The sequence below is a fragment of the Sus scrofa genome, chromosome 13, assembly GCF_054392235.1.
Source record: "Sus scrofa isolate SSC_HxYL_T2T_F1_AM1 chromosome 13, Sscrofa_HxYL_maternal_Yorkshire_Landrace_v2.0, whole genome shotgun sequence".
In the NCBI taxonomy this organism is placed as follows: Eukaryota; Metazoa; Chordata; class Mammalia; order Artiodactyla; family Suidae; genus Sus; species Sus scrofa.
The window spans coordinates 196,590,827-196,607,420 of NC_139395.1; the positions used below are offsets into that span (position 1 = coordinate 196,590,827).

The following is a 16,594-nucleotide window of genomic DNA, read 5'->3' on the forward strand; positions in this document are numbered from 1 at the left end:
TAGGTAGGTAGTATTAGACAACTCTAGATGCTGATTTTTTTTTTTTTCCTTAGGTCTAAACTCCAGGACCTGTTTATATTACTCGATATACCGTTTGTTCATAAACAAACGAGATATTTGAAACAAATTTAAATTTAGTTAAATTTAATTTAATTTAATTTTTTAAATTTTTTTATTTTCCCACTGTACAGCAAGGGGATCAAGTTATCCTTACATGTATACATTACAATTACATTTTTTTCCCCACCCTTTGTTCTGTTGCAACATGAGTATCTAGACAAAGTTCTCAATGCTACTCAGCAGGATCTCCTTGTAAATCTATTTTAAGTTGTGTCTGATAAGCCCAAGCTCCTGATCCCTCCCACTCCCTCCCCCTCCCATCTGATTTTTTTTAATATACAAACACTTTATTTTTTGTTATTTTTTTATATAATGATGTTTATTTTTTTCCATTATAGCTGGTTTACAGTGTTCTGTCTGCTTTCTACTGTACAGCACAAATGCTCATTTCCACAGAATAGATGCTGAAATTTAATTGATCTAGTCTTTGCCCGGGCTTTTAAATCTTAGGCTTGATTGATGTACCTCTTCAATGAATATCACAGAAAAGCCACACTTAAAATGTGCTACTCATAAATTGATAATGTTAAAGTTTTTTTTAATGTATGTGCCTCCTTTTGTAATGTGCTTTTCTCTCCGGAAAACTTGCCCACCCTACTTTTTTGCTTATTTCTCCTCTCATTTTGACCATTCCTTGCACTGACCGATTTACTCCAACCAATTGGCAGTCTGGTTTGCTGCCACATCACTTCACTGAAACTGCTCCTTTAAGAGTGCGAATGGACATTTGGGCTGTTTCCATGTCTTGGCTATTGTGAATAGTGCTTCAATGAACATGCGGGTGTATATGTCTTTTTCAAGGGATTAGCAATGAGATCCTGCTGTGTGGCACTGGAAACTATGGTCGCTTATGATGGAGCATGATAATGTGAGAAAAAAGAATGTATATATATATGTGTAACTGGGTCACCACGCTGTACAGTAGAAAACTGACGGAACACTGTAAACCAGCTATAATGGAAAAAAATAAAAATCATTTAAAAAAAAAGTGCAAATGACTTTCTAAAAGCTAAATTGACTACTCACGCACATTGTTCAGCAGTGTTGCCACTGTCTTCTTTCATGAAACACTTACCTTCCCATAGTATCTGAGACTCATTCTCTCTTGGTTCTCCTGCTGCTTCCCAGAATGTTTCTTCTCACTCTCATATTCTTACTTGCATTTACATGTAGGTGTTCCATAGGTTTATTCTTTAACCATAATCATGCTTGTACTCAGGACTATGTCACGGCTCCCAAAGCTTTAGTTAGCACCTTTGTGCAGGTGACTCAAGCTTTACCTCTAATTTGGAGATTCACCCTAAGCTTTAGATCTGACTTTCCCATAGATACTTCAAACCCAATTAGCCATCAAATGAAAATCATTAATCCCCCCTTGAACATGATATTTTTTCTCCTACCCCTACCTACTCCTAGATTTGGGCTGGGCTTAAATCCACTCATTGGATTCTCCCATCACACTTGGTCCTCTGCCTCTTAACCCATACTAGTCTCTTAATCTGGGTGGTTCTTCTTCTCTCTCTCCATGTTTGTATATACTTATTTTTCTTTAGGTAGAGTTCACATTCTACCTCAGTGATACCTACCATCATCAACTCAAAAAGAATTTGACTCTCATGTTTATAACTAACTTTATTGTTTCATGTTTTATCATTAGTTGTAGACATGTCAGTATTGCTTTCTTCTCATTGGATTATATATCCTTCAAGTGACCTTTGTGGTCCTCATAACCAGCCCACTGCCTTCCTTGCATACTGATTTGTTGAACTGACTTGAAATGAGTCACTCCTTGTTGTTGTTGTCATGGTATTTTTTGTTTTGTTTTTGTTTTACCTTGCCTAGCTAACCATGCTAACAGCATGTTCCTCCCAGGTAAGAACGATAATATCATACATAGAGGTCACAGAGAGGTCATTGGTATTTCTTTCTCATTCATTGATACATTCATTCATTCATAATAGAGACAGGAAAAATTAAAAGGAAAGCAGCTGGGAGTCTCTAGAAAATAATGCTTCCTTTCTCAATCATTCAGAGCAATATCTTGGGCAGTTACTAAAGTAAAACTGTTTCTCAAACCCAATATGCTGAGGTGAGAAACAGTCATATTACTTGCAATTTACTGTTGCTCCCTTAGTGATCTGCAGATCAAAAAGTATCTGTTCTGACACTTCATTTCTGAAACTTAATGCTGTGTTTGTTTAATTTATCTAATTAAGACCTCTTAGCACCTCAAATAGGTGCTTTAAAAAAGAACACCACCACCCAGCTGTCAGCCTAGGGAATGAAAGAATAAATGCAAACTTAACACTTTTCAATGGTGAATCGGCACATTTTGATGTCTTGACAGCACTCTTGATAAAAATCAACACGATAAAAATCAAGTCTTCTTTCAGACAATATAATATTTTGTTGATTGTTTCCAGACTGAAATCTCTTAATAAGTACTGCAAATAGTTTTTTAAAACTGATGATTATTTGGGTAAATATTTCTATGAATATACATAAGTATACTCTTATAATTTAAAATTACTTTGCAGGAGTTTGTTGCTGCTTCTGAGATAAAGAAAACTCGATGTCAACATTTGAACAGAGAAAAATACAGAATATGGTAAGTGCCTTGCAGACACTATATCAGCCTAATCTAATCTAATGCTCCATTGTGTTTTTAACATTTGTAAGTTATAGACATATAAATGCATTCTTATTATAGTCACTGTTGCAATCTGTGGTGAAATCTGACCACACTTGAATCACACTTTTTCCACTCCTATAAACTTACTTTGAAAAACTCAGCTTAACAGACACTTGGCTATTAACCATGGCAGGAGATTTTAACTTTGATTTTCATTTGTTATTTTTTGTTAACCTTATTGCCTTAGTATATTTTATTTATTTATTTAATATTACTCAATGGATTTATTACATATATAAAGTTGTACAGTGATCATCACAATCCAATTTTACAGCATTTCCATCCCAAACCTCCAGTACATCTCCTCACCCCCCAACATGTCTTCTTTGGAAACCATGAGTTTTTCAAAGTCTATGAGTCAGTATCTGTTGTGAAAAGAAGTTCAGTCTGTCCTTTTTTCAGATTTCACATGTAAGTGATAGTATTTGATGTTGGTGTCTCATTATCTGACTGATTTCACTTAACATGATAATTTCTAGGTCCATCCATGTTAATAAAAATACAGCTATTTCATTCCTTTTAATGGCTGAGTAATATTCCACTGTGTATATGTACAACATCCTCTTGATCCACTCCTCTGTTGATGGACATTTAGGTTGTTTCCACGTCTTGGCTATTGCAAATAGTGCTGCAATGAACACTGGAGTACATGTGTCTTTGCGAGTCATGGTGTTCTCTGGGTAGATGCCCAGGATTGGGATTGCTGGATCAAATGGTAGTTCTATTTTCAGATTTTTAAGGAATCTCCATACTGTTTTCCACAGTGGTTGCACAAATTTACAGTCCCACCAACAGGGTACTAGGAATCATTTTTCTCAACACCCTTTCTAGCACTTATTGTTTGTAGACTTTTTGATGATGGCCATTCTGGTTGGTGTAATGTGGTACCTCATAGAGGTTTTGATTTGGATTTCTCTAATGATGAGTGATGTTGAACATCTTTTCACGTGTTTTTTGGTCATCTGTATGTCTTCTTTGGAGAATTGTCTGTTTAGATCTTCTGCCTATTTTTTGATGGGGTTTTTTTTTTTGGTATGGAGTTGCAGAAGGTATTTATAAATTTTGGATATGCATCCCTTGCATTTGCAAAGATTTTCTGTGGGTTGTCTTTTCTTTTTGTTTACGGTTTCATTTGCTGTGCAGAAACTTTTAAGTTTGATTAGGTCCCATTTGTTTATTTTTGTTTTTATTGTCAGTACTCTAAGAGGTGAATCTGAGAAAATGCTGCTGTCATTTATGTCAGAGAGTGTTTGGCCTATGTTTTCCTCTAAGAGTTGTATAGTATCTGGTCTTATATCTAGGTCTTTAATTCATTTTGATTTATTTTTGTGTATGGTGTTAAGGAGTGTTCTAATTTCAGTCTTTTACATATGGCTGTCCAGTTGTCCCAGCACCATGTATTGAAGGGGCTGTCTTTTCTCCATTGTATATTCTTGCCTCCTTTGTCATAGATTAGTTGGCTGTAGGTGTGTGGGTTGAATTCTGGGCTTTCTATCCTGTTCCACTGATCTATATTTCTGTCTTTGTGCCAGTACCATGCAGTTTTGACGACTGTTGCTTTATAGTATAGTCTGAAGTCAGGGAGCCTGATGCCTCCAGCTCCATTTTTCTTTTTCAGGATGTCTTTGGCTATTCTGGGTCTTTTGTGTTTCCAGACAAATTTCAAAATATTTTGTTCGAGTTCTGTGAAAACTGTCCTTGGTAGTTAGATAGGGATTGCATTGAATCTGTAGATTGCCTTGGGTAGTATAGTCATTCTGATGATACTGACTCTTCCAGTTCAAGAACATGGTACGTCTTTCCATCTATTTGTGTCATCTTTGATTTCTTTCATCAGTGTCTTATAGTTTTCAGAATACAGGTCTTTTGTCTCTTTAGGTAGGTTTACTCCTAGGTATTTTATTCTTTTGGATGTGATGGTAAATGGGATTGCTTCCCTAATTTCTCTTTCTGACCTTTCATTGTTAGTTTATAGAAATGCCGTCAATTTCTGTGTATTAATTTTGTATCCTGCAACTTTGCTAAATTCTTGGATGCGCTCTAACAGTTTTCTGGTAGGGTCTTTAGGATTCTCTAGGTATAGTATCACATCATCTGCAAATACTGATAGTTTTACTTCTTCTTTTCCAATTTGGATTCCTTTTAGTTCTTTTACTTCTCTGATTGCTGTGGCTAGGACTTCCAAAACTATGCGGAAGAGTAGTGGCAAGAATGGACATCCTTGTCTTTTTCCTGATCTCAGCAGGAATTCTTTCAGCTTTTCACCATTGAGAATGATGTTAGCTGTGGGTTTGTCATATATGGCCTTTATTATGTTGAGGTAGGTTCCCTCTATGCCCACTTTCTGAAGGGTTTTTATCAGAAATGGGTGTTGGATTTTCTCAGAGGCTTTTTCTGCATCTATTGAGAGTATCATATGATTTTTATTCTCCAGTTTGTTAATGTGGTGTATCACACTGATTGATTTGTGGATATTGAAGAATCCTTGCATCCCTGGGATATATCCCACTTTATCATGATATACAATCCTTTTAATGTATTGTTGGATGTGGTTTGCTAGTATTTTTTGAGGATTTTTGCATCTGTGTTCATCAGTGAAATTGGCCTGTAGTTTTCTTTTCTTGTGATATCTTTGTCTGGTTTTGGTATCAGGGTGATGGTGGCTTCATAGAATGAGTTTGAGAGTGTCCCTTCCTCTGAGATCCTTTGAAATAGTTTCAGAAGGAGAGGTGTTATCTCTTCTCTAAACATTTGATAGAATTCGCCTGTGAAGCCATCTGGTCCTGGACTTTTGTTTGTTGGAAGTTTTTTAATCACAGTTTCGATTTCAGTACTTGTGATTGGTCCATTCATCTTTTCTATTTCATCTTGGTTTAGTCTTGGAAGATTGTACTTTTCTAAGAATTTGTCTGTTTCTTCTAGGTTTTCTGTTTTATTGGTGTATAGTTGCATATAGTAGTCTCTTATGATCCTTTGCATTTCTGTGATGTCCATTGTTACTTCTCCTTTTTCATTTCTAATTTTATTGATTTGAATCCTCTCTCTTTTTTTCTTGAGAAGTCTGGCTAAGGGTTTATCAATTTTGTTTATCTTTTCAAAGAACCAGCTTTTCATTTCATTGATCTTTTCTATGGTTTTCTTCATTTCTATTTCATTGATTTCTGCTCTGATCTTTATGATTTCTTTCCTTCTACTAACTTTAGGTCTTGTCTGTTCTTCTCTCTCTAGCTGCTTTATATGTAAAGTGAGCTTGTTTATTTGAGCTTTTTTCTTATTTCCTGAGGTAGGCTTGTATTACTATAAACTTTCCTCTTAGAATGGCTTTTGCCGCATCCCATAGGTTTTAGAGTGTCATATCTTTGTTGTTATATGCTCCTAGGTATTTTTTAATTTCCTCTTCGATTTCTTCAGTGATCCATTGGTTGTTTAGTAACATGTTGTTTAGTCTCCACCTGTTTGTGATTTTTGCAGTTTTTTTCTTGTTGTTGATGTGCAGTCATAGTCATATAGCGTTGTTGTCAGAAAAGATGCTTGATATGATTTCAATTTTCCTAAAGTTACCAAGGCTTGATTTGTGGCCCAGGATGTGATCAATCTTAGAGAGTGTTTCATGTGCACTTGAGACAAATGTGTATTCTGTTGCTTTTGGATGGAATGTCCTATAAATATCTATTAAGTCCATCCGGTTTAATGCATCATTCAGGGCCTGTGTTTCTTTATTGATTTTCTCTCTGAATGATCTGTCCATTGCTGTAAGTGGGGTGTTAAAGTCCCCCACTATGATTGTGTTATTGTCAATTTGTCCTTTTAAGGTTGTTAGCAGTTTGCTAGCAGTTGTGATGATCCTATTTTGGGTGTGTAGATATTTTTAAAATTGTTATATCTTCTTGGACCAATCATTTGATCATTATGTAGTGACCTTCCTTGTCTCTTAACATATTCTTCATTTTAAGGTCTATTTTGTCTGATATGAGTACTGCTACTCCAGGTTTCTTTTGATTCCCGTTTGCATGAAATATGTTCTTCCATCCTCTCACTTTCAGTTTGTATGTGTCCTTAGAAGTGAAGTGGGTCTCTTGAAGATAGCATATATATGGGTCTTGTTTTTGTATCCATTCAGCGAGTCTATGTCTTTTGGTTGGAGCATTTAATCCATTAACATTTAAGGTAATTATTGATATGTATGTTCTTATTGACATTTTATTAATTGCTTTGGATTTGTTTTTGTTGCTCTTTTTTCTTCCCTTCTTCTCTTGTTCTCTCCTCTTGTAGTGTGATGACTATCTTTAGTGTTGTATTTGAGTTGAGTTTTCTTATTTGTGTATCAATTGTAGATTTTTTTTTTTAAACTTATTTTATTTATTTATTTATTTATTTTTTTTGTCTTTTGTCTTTTTTGTTGTTGTTGTTGTTATTGTTGCTATTTCTTGGGCCGCTCCCGCGGCATATGGAGGTTCCCAGGCTAGGGGTCCAATCGGAGCTGTAGCCACCGGCCTACGCCAGAGCCACAGCAACGCAGGATCTGAGCCGCGTCTGCAACCTACACCACAGCTCACGGCAACGCCGGATCGTTAACCCACTGAGCAAGGGCAGGGATCGAACCCGCAACCTCATGGTTCCTAGTCGGATTCGTTAACCACTGCGCCATGACGGGAACTCCAATTGTAGATTTTTGGTTTGCAGTTATTCTGATGTTTTGATATGAGTCTATATATATATATGAATTTGTTTTAAGTTGTTGGTCTCTTAATTGCAAGTGCATCTCCAGTGTCCTGCATTTGTACCCTCCTCTTCTCACGATTTCTGATTTTGGTGGCATAATTGTGTGTGGATTATTTCATATCTTTACTGTATGTATACCTTACTGGTGAACCGTGTAACTATGATTTTTAATCGGAGACAATTCAAGATTGCTTATATGATTGGGACTCACATATCTGTGCTCCTACAACCATGGAACTTCTTAAGATGGGCATTTAGGATCATGATACTGGTTTATCAAAGAGCAAGCAAAGACTTCAATTTCTTAAAATGCAGTTATACTTGTTATTCAGACCTTTCAACATTGATATGCAACAGTTAAATAAATATATCTTGATGCTTAAAAGGCTTTTTAAAAAATTAGTCTACAAAAGCAATTTAGTTTTACTAAGTTTATAAAACTCTCTAGTGTTTTGGGTTGTTCTCTTTTCTTGTTGTGTTTTCTGGACTGAATAAGGATCCTCTTCTATTATCCTATCCAGAAGACTCTCTGTAGGGCTTCTCAGTGGATGAGTTATTGAGACTTGAAAGAGCAAAGGAAAGATCAAGGGAGAGAGTTCCAGAGTCATTTCTGGGGCACAAGTACATGCTGATGTCTCTATACTCAGTTCATCCCCACCATCCCACCCCATCCAGTGCCAAAGAAAATGTTATATGTTTATGATGACATGGTGGCATTACCTAGATTTTTCCTACCAGTCAAGTTTCAGAAAGAATTAGTAGATACCATTTTATTTAGTTAGGGGTATTCTTTTTGATGAGAACTTATCAAGTTGGGATCAAAGAAATAAGCTTTATATAAGATTATTAGTAGTCCTGCTGAAATTACATGCTGTGTATTGTGTGTATATTCTTTTTTACTATGGAGATCTTCAATGGTTTTATCAATTTTTAAATTATCTTGAAGACAAAAGCTTTTATCTAGCATGGCTCTATTAATTAAAAACAGATGTGATTAAAGTGAAAAATTTTGAAGGATGTGTGGGGGTTTTATATATACATTTTTATTAATATTTCAGGTGGTATTGGCTGTGAAATTTGCACCCTTGTGACTCTTTTTTAATTATAAATGTTTTTAGGGGAATAAAAACTTTTCAAAAGAGTTTTTTTTTTTTTTTTTGGTACTTTTCCTTTCGTCATTCCCTAAAACCTGAAAAAATTAGAACCGTTCTTACTGAAAATAAAAAATGTATAAAACTCCATTCATGTTTATTTTATAGTCATTTTACACACCCTTACATAGACTTCTAGTTATTCCATGACTAAGTGTACATTTTTAAAAGATACCTATTATTTTTTATGTATTCTGCCAATATTGGAACCTGTTGTATGAATATTGATCCCTGTTGCTTCCAGGGTTGTTTTTTTTTTTTTTTTTTTTTTTTTTTTTTGTCTTTTCACCTTTTTCTAGGGCTATATGGCATATGGAGGTTCCCAGGCTAGGGGTCTAATCGGAGCTGTAGCCACCGGCCTATGCCAGAGACACAGCAACGCGGGATCTGAGCCGCGCCTGCAACCTACACCACAGCTCACAGCAACGTCGGATCCTTAACCCACTGAGCAATGCCAGGGATTGAACCCACAACCTCATGTTTCCTAGTCAGATTTGTTAACCACTGAGCTACGATGGGAACTCCGATTTTTGTTTGTTTTTGATCACAGCTATAAGTAGAAAACCTAATTCTGACCTGGTCATAATTTTTCTTTACCTTAGTTGGAAACTCTGTAAAGTATTTGCTCTGCCTCCTGCATAATATCTCTATCCCTGATCATGTGGACATTTCCTCCCATCTCCATTTACTCATAAAGATATTAATTCTTTGGTGTTCCAGAGACTTATTTTATTTTTGCTGAATACTATTACCAGATTCTCAGTTAGCCTGTGTCCATATCAACTGAATAACTACTTTTCTATTTTTCATTAAATATATGAGTTTTAAAGGCATAGCCCAGATATTTTGATAATTTTGGTGGTGAGGGAAAGGAGAGGTTATCCTGGTTTCTAATGAGCCTGAGAAGGATTCCCATGCCAGCTCATGTGCATCCCTTTTTGATGGTGAATGCGTTTTCCCCCTAGAAGATATCTGAAGCCCAAGAGCTATAGTCGTTGCACCAGAAGTATTTTTTTGCAATTTTTTTCTTCTCTTAGTGAATCAATTTTCCAGAAGAAAAAGTTGAAATTTGATAAGATCAATGTGGAAAGCCAAAAGTTGCTCTGAGTTATGATGTTATTTCTCAGCCAGATGCTTGTCTCTTCTGCCCAGCTGCAGAATTTCTCTGTACACAGGGGTCTCTTTAGTGCCAAGGGGGATAAGCGAAAAGAGATGAAAATATATCTGCTGTTGCATCGATGACCCCACTCGCACTGTTTCCTGCAGCGAGTTTTCCTTAGAATCCTCAGAGGAATGCTTTGCCTAACCACCCATCCCAGCATTTAGGATTTACTTTAAAGATGGTCAGTTAATATTTCTTGAACATAAACCTTTGGCCAGAGTAACTGGAAATTTGAGTTTATTAAACTTTTACATACTTAACTAGGGTCTACAGGGTATTTTAAATTCAGTCATTTGGCTTCAGCTCTACTTTCTTACCCCCCAAAATATACAGTGTGAAATGTATGAGAATTGGATAATGTATTTTTTCCAGGTCCTCAGTATCTTATTTCTTCCAGATAATAGAGAAAAAATATACAGCCTTGCCATGAATAAACACACTAGACATAGCTTGAATTTCTAGGAAAATTAAACAGAAGTGGTAATGAGTTGGAACCAAGGCCCTTAAATACCATATATGTGTGTGTGTGTGTGTGTGTGTGTGTGTGTGTGTACATGCGCGTGTGTGTGTGTGCACTCGCGTGTGTGTGTGTGTGTGTGTGTGTGGATGTGCGAAAACCTCCTTGAGAAAGAGACAAAACATAATGGAATAGTTAAATGACTTACGAGACACCATGCTATGGAACATTAGGTAACTAACTTAAAAAAAACTGTAGTGGTACTGACTTGGGAGGTTTTCCATAACGTATTTTGGGGGAAAAAGTTAAATAAATCAAAATCTAGTGTAATATATATGGTAGGATCTCTTTTCTCACAGGAAAAAATAAATCTGTATTAATCATTTTTAGCACACATATGTATATACAGAAATATAATTTTAGTCCATTTGTTTTACAAAAACAAGTCCGCATAATGTTCATGCAGTGAAAATGTCTTGAAAACACACACGTTAGTAATTATATCAGGGAAAATGAATGACTAAGAAAGGAAAGAGGCCATCTTGTTTTATGCTTTACATACTTCTGTAATACTAGATTTTTTTAACCTCAAGAAAGTGTTATTTTTATGATTTAAAACAGTCAGGTATGATATTTATTGAATAGTTGTTCAAATGTTTGTTTTGTGTGGCCTGCTATTTGGCGGCATTCTCTATAGCAATATTTACTGGAATGTCTCAAGTAAGTTTTTCAACAGAAATGAATGAAATAATATTGGGTTTGTGGTATATTCTTAGATTATATAAAGCTTTATTCTGTTAAGAATCTATGTTGTATTTTTCTCTTCCTATTTCACAGCAATAAGAGTGACCCCTTTTGTTCTTTTACCTGCCCATTAGAGTCCTAGAGACATTCCTTCCCATCAATCTGTACCTAGTCCGTTGACAATTTTGCCACCAAAGTGTTGTTTATGAACTTATCAAAGCCTGACTTGAATGTCCCTAGCAGGACTCTGAACCACCCCTTAGAGGAAGTGATCTGGAAGTAACACTACTTATTGTTCATCTTGGTTACTGTGTCTCTTTCACCAGCCTTCTTTCAAGTTAAGCTAAACTAAAATACTCGCAGAAATTGATTTGTTTTCCATGCAAGGCAATCTTTCAACATGGTCTAAATCCCACTTATTGGCCCTGTACTTTCTACTGGGGACTGAGCTTGAAATAGAATCAATATTCATATGTAACTTACTTTTTTAGTATAAGAAATATGCATTTGTATGTATTCTTGGTGGAGTAGATGGTACTCATGCATTGGTTTTAAATACAGTTTACCTACTATGTTTGGAAAAGTTCCTTAAACATCGCAAGCCTTAGTTTTCTACTTCTGTTAAAAGCGAGTACAAAAAAAAAAAAAAAAAAAAAAAGTACCCAATCCATAACATTGTTTTGAAAGTTAAATGAATAACTGTATGCAAAGTACTCAGAATAGCATCTGGCACAGAAGAGCATGAAATAAATATAAATTATTCTGATTGTTGAGAGAAAAATATAAACCAGAGTGTATCTTATTAATGAATATTTAAAAGGTGTAATTAGTAGTAATATTTATGCTATATATGGATGTGCTTGCATTGATAGCCTATTGCAAATATCAGCAAGTACTTATAAAATGCTTTCATTTCTGGGGAAGACATTCTGATAAATAGTAGCTCTTTATGATGGTTAAGTATTGGAATAATAATAATAGTAAAAGTAGCTCATTGTGATCCTTCCAGAAGTGATGAAATCATGTGCATTCAGGGTGATATGGCTGTAGACTCATTGTGATGCTTCCAAATGCACTAGACACATCTTAAATAGGTGACAGATTTTTTTTTTTCCTGCTATACAGCATGGGGATCAAGTTACTCTTACATGTATTCTCCCCCCCCCCCACTGGGGGGACGGATTATTAAAGTGGAAAAATATCAACTTAAATCTTAGTTCAGTAAGGTTTTTTCCTAATTATAGATTTAAAAAATTCACCCACCAGCAGAAGGGTGTACTAAGAGTATAGACATTGCTAACATTGGTGAATGAGGAAGTTTCATTTGCCTTGGGAAAGACAATGATTGCCTTAGTTAATTCCTATCTAGATGCCAATTCCATAAGTAACCATGCAAAAAGGGAGTGCCATATGACCATGACAGTAATGAGAGAGGGAAAGAGGTTGGTGGGGGAAAGAGAGAGGAGGCAGAGAGATAGCATGAAAGGAAGGAAATGTAGGATGGAAATGCAGGAAAGAAGGAAGGAAGGCAAGCAATGAAAGAAATTTGAGTATAAACAGTGGGCATTCAGAAAAGAGTTCTGTCTTGGCTCAGCGGTTAATGAACCCGACTAGTATCCATGAGGATGCGGGTTCAATCCCTGGCCTTGCTCAGTGGATTGAGGATCTGGTGTTGCTGTGAGGGTGGGTCTCAGACTCAACTCAGCTTGGATCCCAAGTTGCTGTGGCATAGGCTGGTGGCTGCAATTCTGATTGGACCTCTAGTTTGGGAAACTCCATATGCCACAGGTTCAGCCCTAAAAAGACAAAAAAAAAAAAAAAAAGTTTTTAGCTCATTACGTCTCTTTTATATATTCCACAAATTAGATTGTCAAGAACTCAGCTTCTCTCAGAAATTTAGACTATTAGCCATTTAGAATTTACTTTGAATTAATTTAATCAAATTATCAAATTAAGATTTTGCATAAAGCCTGCCAGAATCAGGCAGGCTGAGGAAAATGGAGTTTTGATTGAACACTGGAACTGACAGGAAGTTTGATTTTTGAACCACAGAACAGCTGCCCCAGGAGCGGGGTGGGTGCAGGTACGCAGTGGGTGAGGGGAGCCTAGGGTGGCCGGAGGGTGCTGGATGCCTGAGGGCTGATTCTGAGTTTACCAAGAGATGAGAAGTTTCCCAAGACAGACCGCTAAGGTCCCTGGTGGTCCTTCTTGATATCTTCTCTCCTTACCTTTAGTCACAGTGATATAATAAGTGAGATTTAGAAGTACCATCTTTCTCTGAGGGGATGGTTGAAGGTTATAGGTTTATACCCACATATCTGTTGAGTTTTCATGTCCACTGGTTTTGCTTATAAACTGAAATGGATTATATTTTAGATCTTTCCTCCAAAAGGCTAATGTAACATTCATCATGTTTTTTAGCAGGCTTGAGATTTTAACCCTAAAACCCATCAGCATTCCATATGTTACGTTTCATGTGGGCCTTGTGAAGGGTAGACGAGATATATCAGAACTGGAGCAGACTTTGCACTCCCATTTTTGAGCATTTTAGATTTCTTCTGAGGGGCGTACATTGGGAATGTAATCTGTCTCACGGTGTGGGAAATGCTCTGGTGAAAGGTCTGGCCAGATGAAAGCACAAGTCTGTTTGCCATCAATGTCTGTTTCCTGAGAAACCTACATTCCATTTCAATAAATTTTATCTCTTCAAGTTTGAACGAAATAGTTATTATTAGAAGACACACATATATGTATATATATAAAAGTACGTTAGGGTATCGAATTCGGTTATTATTACCATGACAACTCTTTTTGGTGCCAAAAAACTGTACTAACTGTAAACATTTAAGAAGTTAAAGTCCCGTGAACCCGAAGCAGGTGCTTTAGAAAGAAAGTGGGGTGATTGTGTTCAAGATAAAGAAACGTGTATTAGTTTTCTAGCCTGTCATAACAAAGTACTACAATCCGGGTGGCTTTAAACCTCCGAAATGTATTCTCTCATGGTTTGGGAGGCTAGAAGTTCAAAATCAAGGTGTCAGCAGACCATCCCTCTGAAAGCTCTGTTCCAAGCCTTTCCGTTCTTCCAGACATTGCCAGAAGTCCTTGGTGGCTCTTAGTTAGTAGCGGCACCACTCCAGTATCAGCCTCCACTGCACAGTGCTGTTGTCCTTGTGAATGTGAGTCTTTATACGGCTGTCATCCCTTGGTTTCTAAGACTCTTCTCCTCGCAAGGCCACTAGTCATACTGGATTAAGGACCCACCCTACGCCAGTATGAATTGGTCATGACTAATGACATCTGTAATGGCCCTGTTTCCATCTAAGTTCACATTCACAAGTACCAGGGGTTAGGACCTGAGTGTATCTTTGTGGGGAACACAATTCAACCTACCAAAAACTCAAAGGAATAAACCAGATGATACACATATACTGAAACCACGATATAGGAACAAATGTTCCAAATAATAAACTCACTTTTTAAAAGGAGTGTTAAATTATCCATTTATCAAATTACGCTGTTTTTCTTCTTGTGTGTGTGTTTTCTTTCTTTTTTTTTCTTTCTTTTTTTTTTTTTTTTTTTTTTTGTCTTCTTAGGGCCACACCCACAGCATATGGAAGTTCCCAGGCTAGGGGTGGAATCTGTGCTGCAGCTTCTGGCCTACAGCACAGCCAGAGCAACACAGGATCCGAGCCTCCTCTGCAGTTTACACTCTAGCTCACAGCAACACCAGATTGTCAACCCACTGAGCAGGGCCAGGGGTTGAACTTGCATCCTTGTGGTTACCAGTTGGGTTCGTTACTGCTGAGCACAATCATATTATGCTGTTAACAAGAGTATGAAGTGACTCAAAACTGTTGTCTAACCTCTCCAGAATCTGCTTTCTTCCTGTACGTGAACTTCTATTTATTCCATAGCCTTAAATTGGCTATTTTAATCTGTAAATATCAATGTTCTATCAAAGATCTATGTTGAAGCAGCAACTCAAGATTTCTGCTTTATTTAACATTAAGTATGCTACTCAGTAATTTTCTCATTAAGTAATTGATAATACTTAGGAATACCTATTCACTGCCAAGGACTGTGTGGGTTACTGAGAATGAAAAGAGGGGGAGTTCCCATTGTGGCTCAGTGGTTAATGAATCCGAATAGGAACCATGAGGTTGTGGGTTCGATCCCTGGCCTTGCTCAATGGGTTAAAGATCCGGCGTTGCTGTGAACTGTGGGGTAGGTTGCAGACACGGCTCAGATCCCGAGTTGCTGTGGCTCTGGCATAGGCCAGTGGCTATGGCTCCGATTGGACCCCTAGCCTGGGAACCTCCACATGCCACGGGAGCAGCCCTAGAAAAGGAAAAAAAAAAAAAAAAAAAAAAAAAAACAGAGGGAAGCATGGTGCCCTTAAAGTCTCAGGAGATGGATAAAAGCAAGTTGTTACAGACGTTTATGGTGTTTGTTAAGTATGTACTGTAGGATGGCAAGGCATAGAGAGAATACTGAACTAGGCCTTGGTCAAGAAACAGTCCAGAAAATCTTCCTAATACAGTTGATACCCAGGCAGTCCAAATAGACAAGCAAAGTGCTGGAGGGGAGGGCATTACCAGAAGTGCCAAGATCAAGGAGAGAAAACGTGACAGTGAACTTACTCTCGTGTACAGATGGGATCATGGGGGTAATTTACAGAGATGTTATTAGAGAGCTAAGCAATGATTATATCACAAAGAACATGGAGACGGTGCCCACTATGTACTGAGCACTCAATAAATATTACCTTGGAGATGGTTTAGATAGTGATCAAGAACACAAACTCTTGGAGTTCCCACTGTGGTGCAGTGGTTAACGAATCCGACTAGGAACCATGAGGTTGCAGGTTCGATCCCTCGCCTTGCTCAGTGGGTTAAGGATCTGGCATTGCTGTGAGCTGTGGTGTAGGTTGCAGATGTGACTCAGATCCCGCGTTGCTGTGGCTCCGGAGTAGGCTGGCGTCTACAGCTCCAATTAGACCCCTAGCCTGGGAACCTCCCCATTCCGCAGAAAGCGGCTCTAGAAAAGACAAAACAACAACAAAAAGAATATAGACTCTGACATCAGATTGGGTTTAATCCTGCTTTTCCATTTATTTGAACAAAATATCTAAATTCTCTAAACCTAATTTAGTAGAGTTGCTGCTTAATACATTTTAGGTATTTCAATTGCTCTTTAAGATCATTCTCATAGGTTAACTTTGAAGCACATAAGAGGCACACTCACAGGAACTTGATGTTAAATGTTATAAATTAGGGTTTTTGTCGGAGTTGCCATGGTCATCCAACATTGTGCTATGAAGAATGTAGCATGACAAATCTATTTCTTAGTGCAGGGAAAGGAGAAGGAAAAAAAGTATAATGTCTTATGAAAGATTTCTGAGTCTAAGTGCAGAGTTTTGGGTCCACCTCGAGTGAGACAGGCCTCTATACTAAATTCTTTTTTAAATTTATTTTTATTTTTTTCACCTTTATTGAGGTATGATTAACAAATTAAAAACTAGACAAATGAAGGTATAAAACTTTATG

At 37.0% G+C, this 16,594-nt stretch overlaps 1 protein-coding gene across 1 annotated transcript in view; it reads left to right on the top strand.

Moving 5' to 3' along the window:
• Nucleotides 1-16,594, top strand: part of LOC106508546 (uncharacterized) — a 498,796-nt gene that overhangs the window by 359,477 nt on the left and 122,725 nt on the right. Inside the window, exon 6 of the mRNA XM_084991761.1 lies at nucleotides 2,658-2,728. The gene's annotated coding sequence lies outside the window, so the exon portion shown is untranslated. The remainder of the gene's footprint in view (nucleotides 1-2,657; nucleotides 2,729-16,594) is intronic.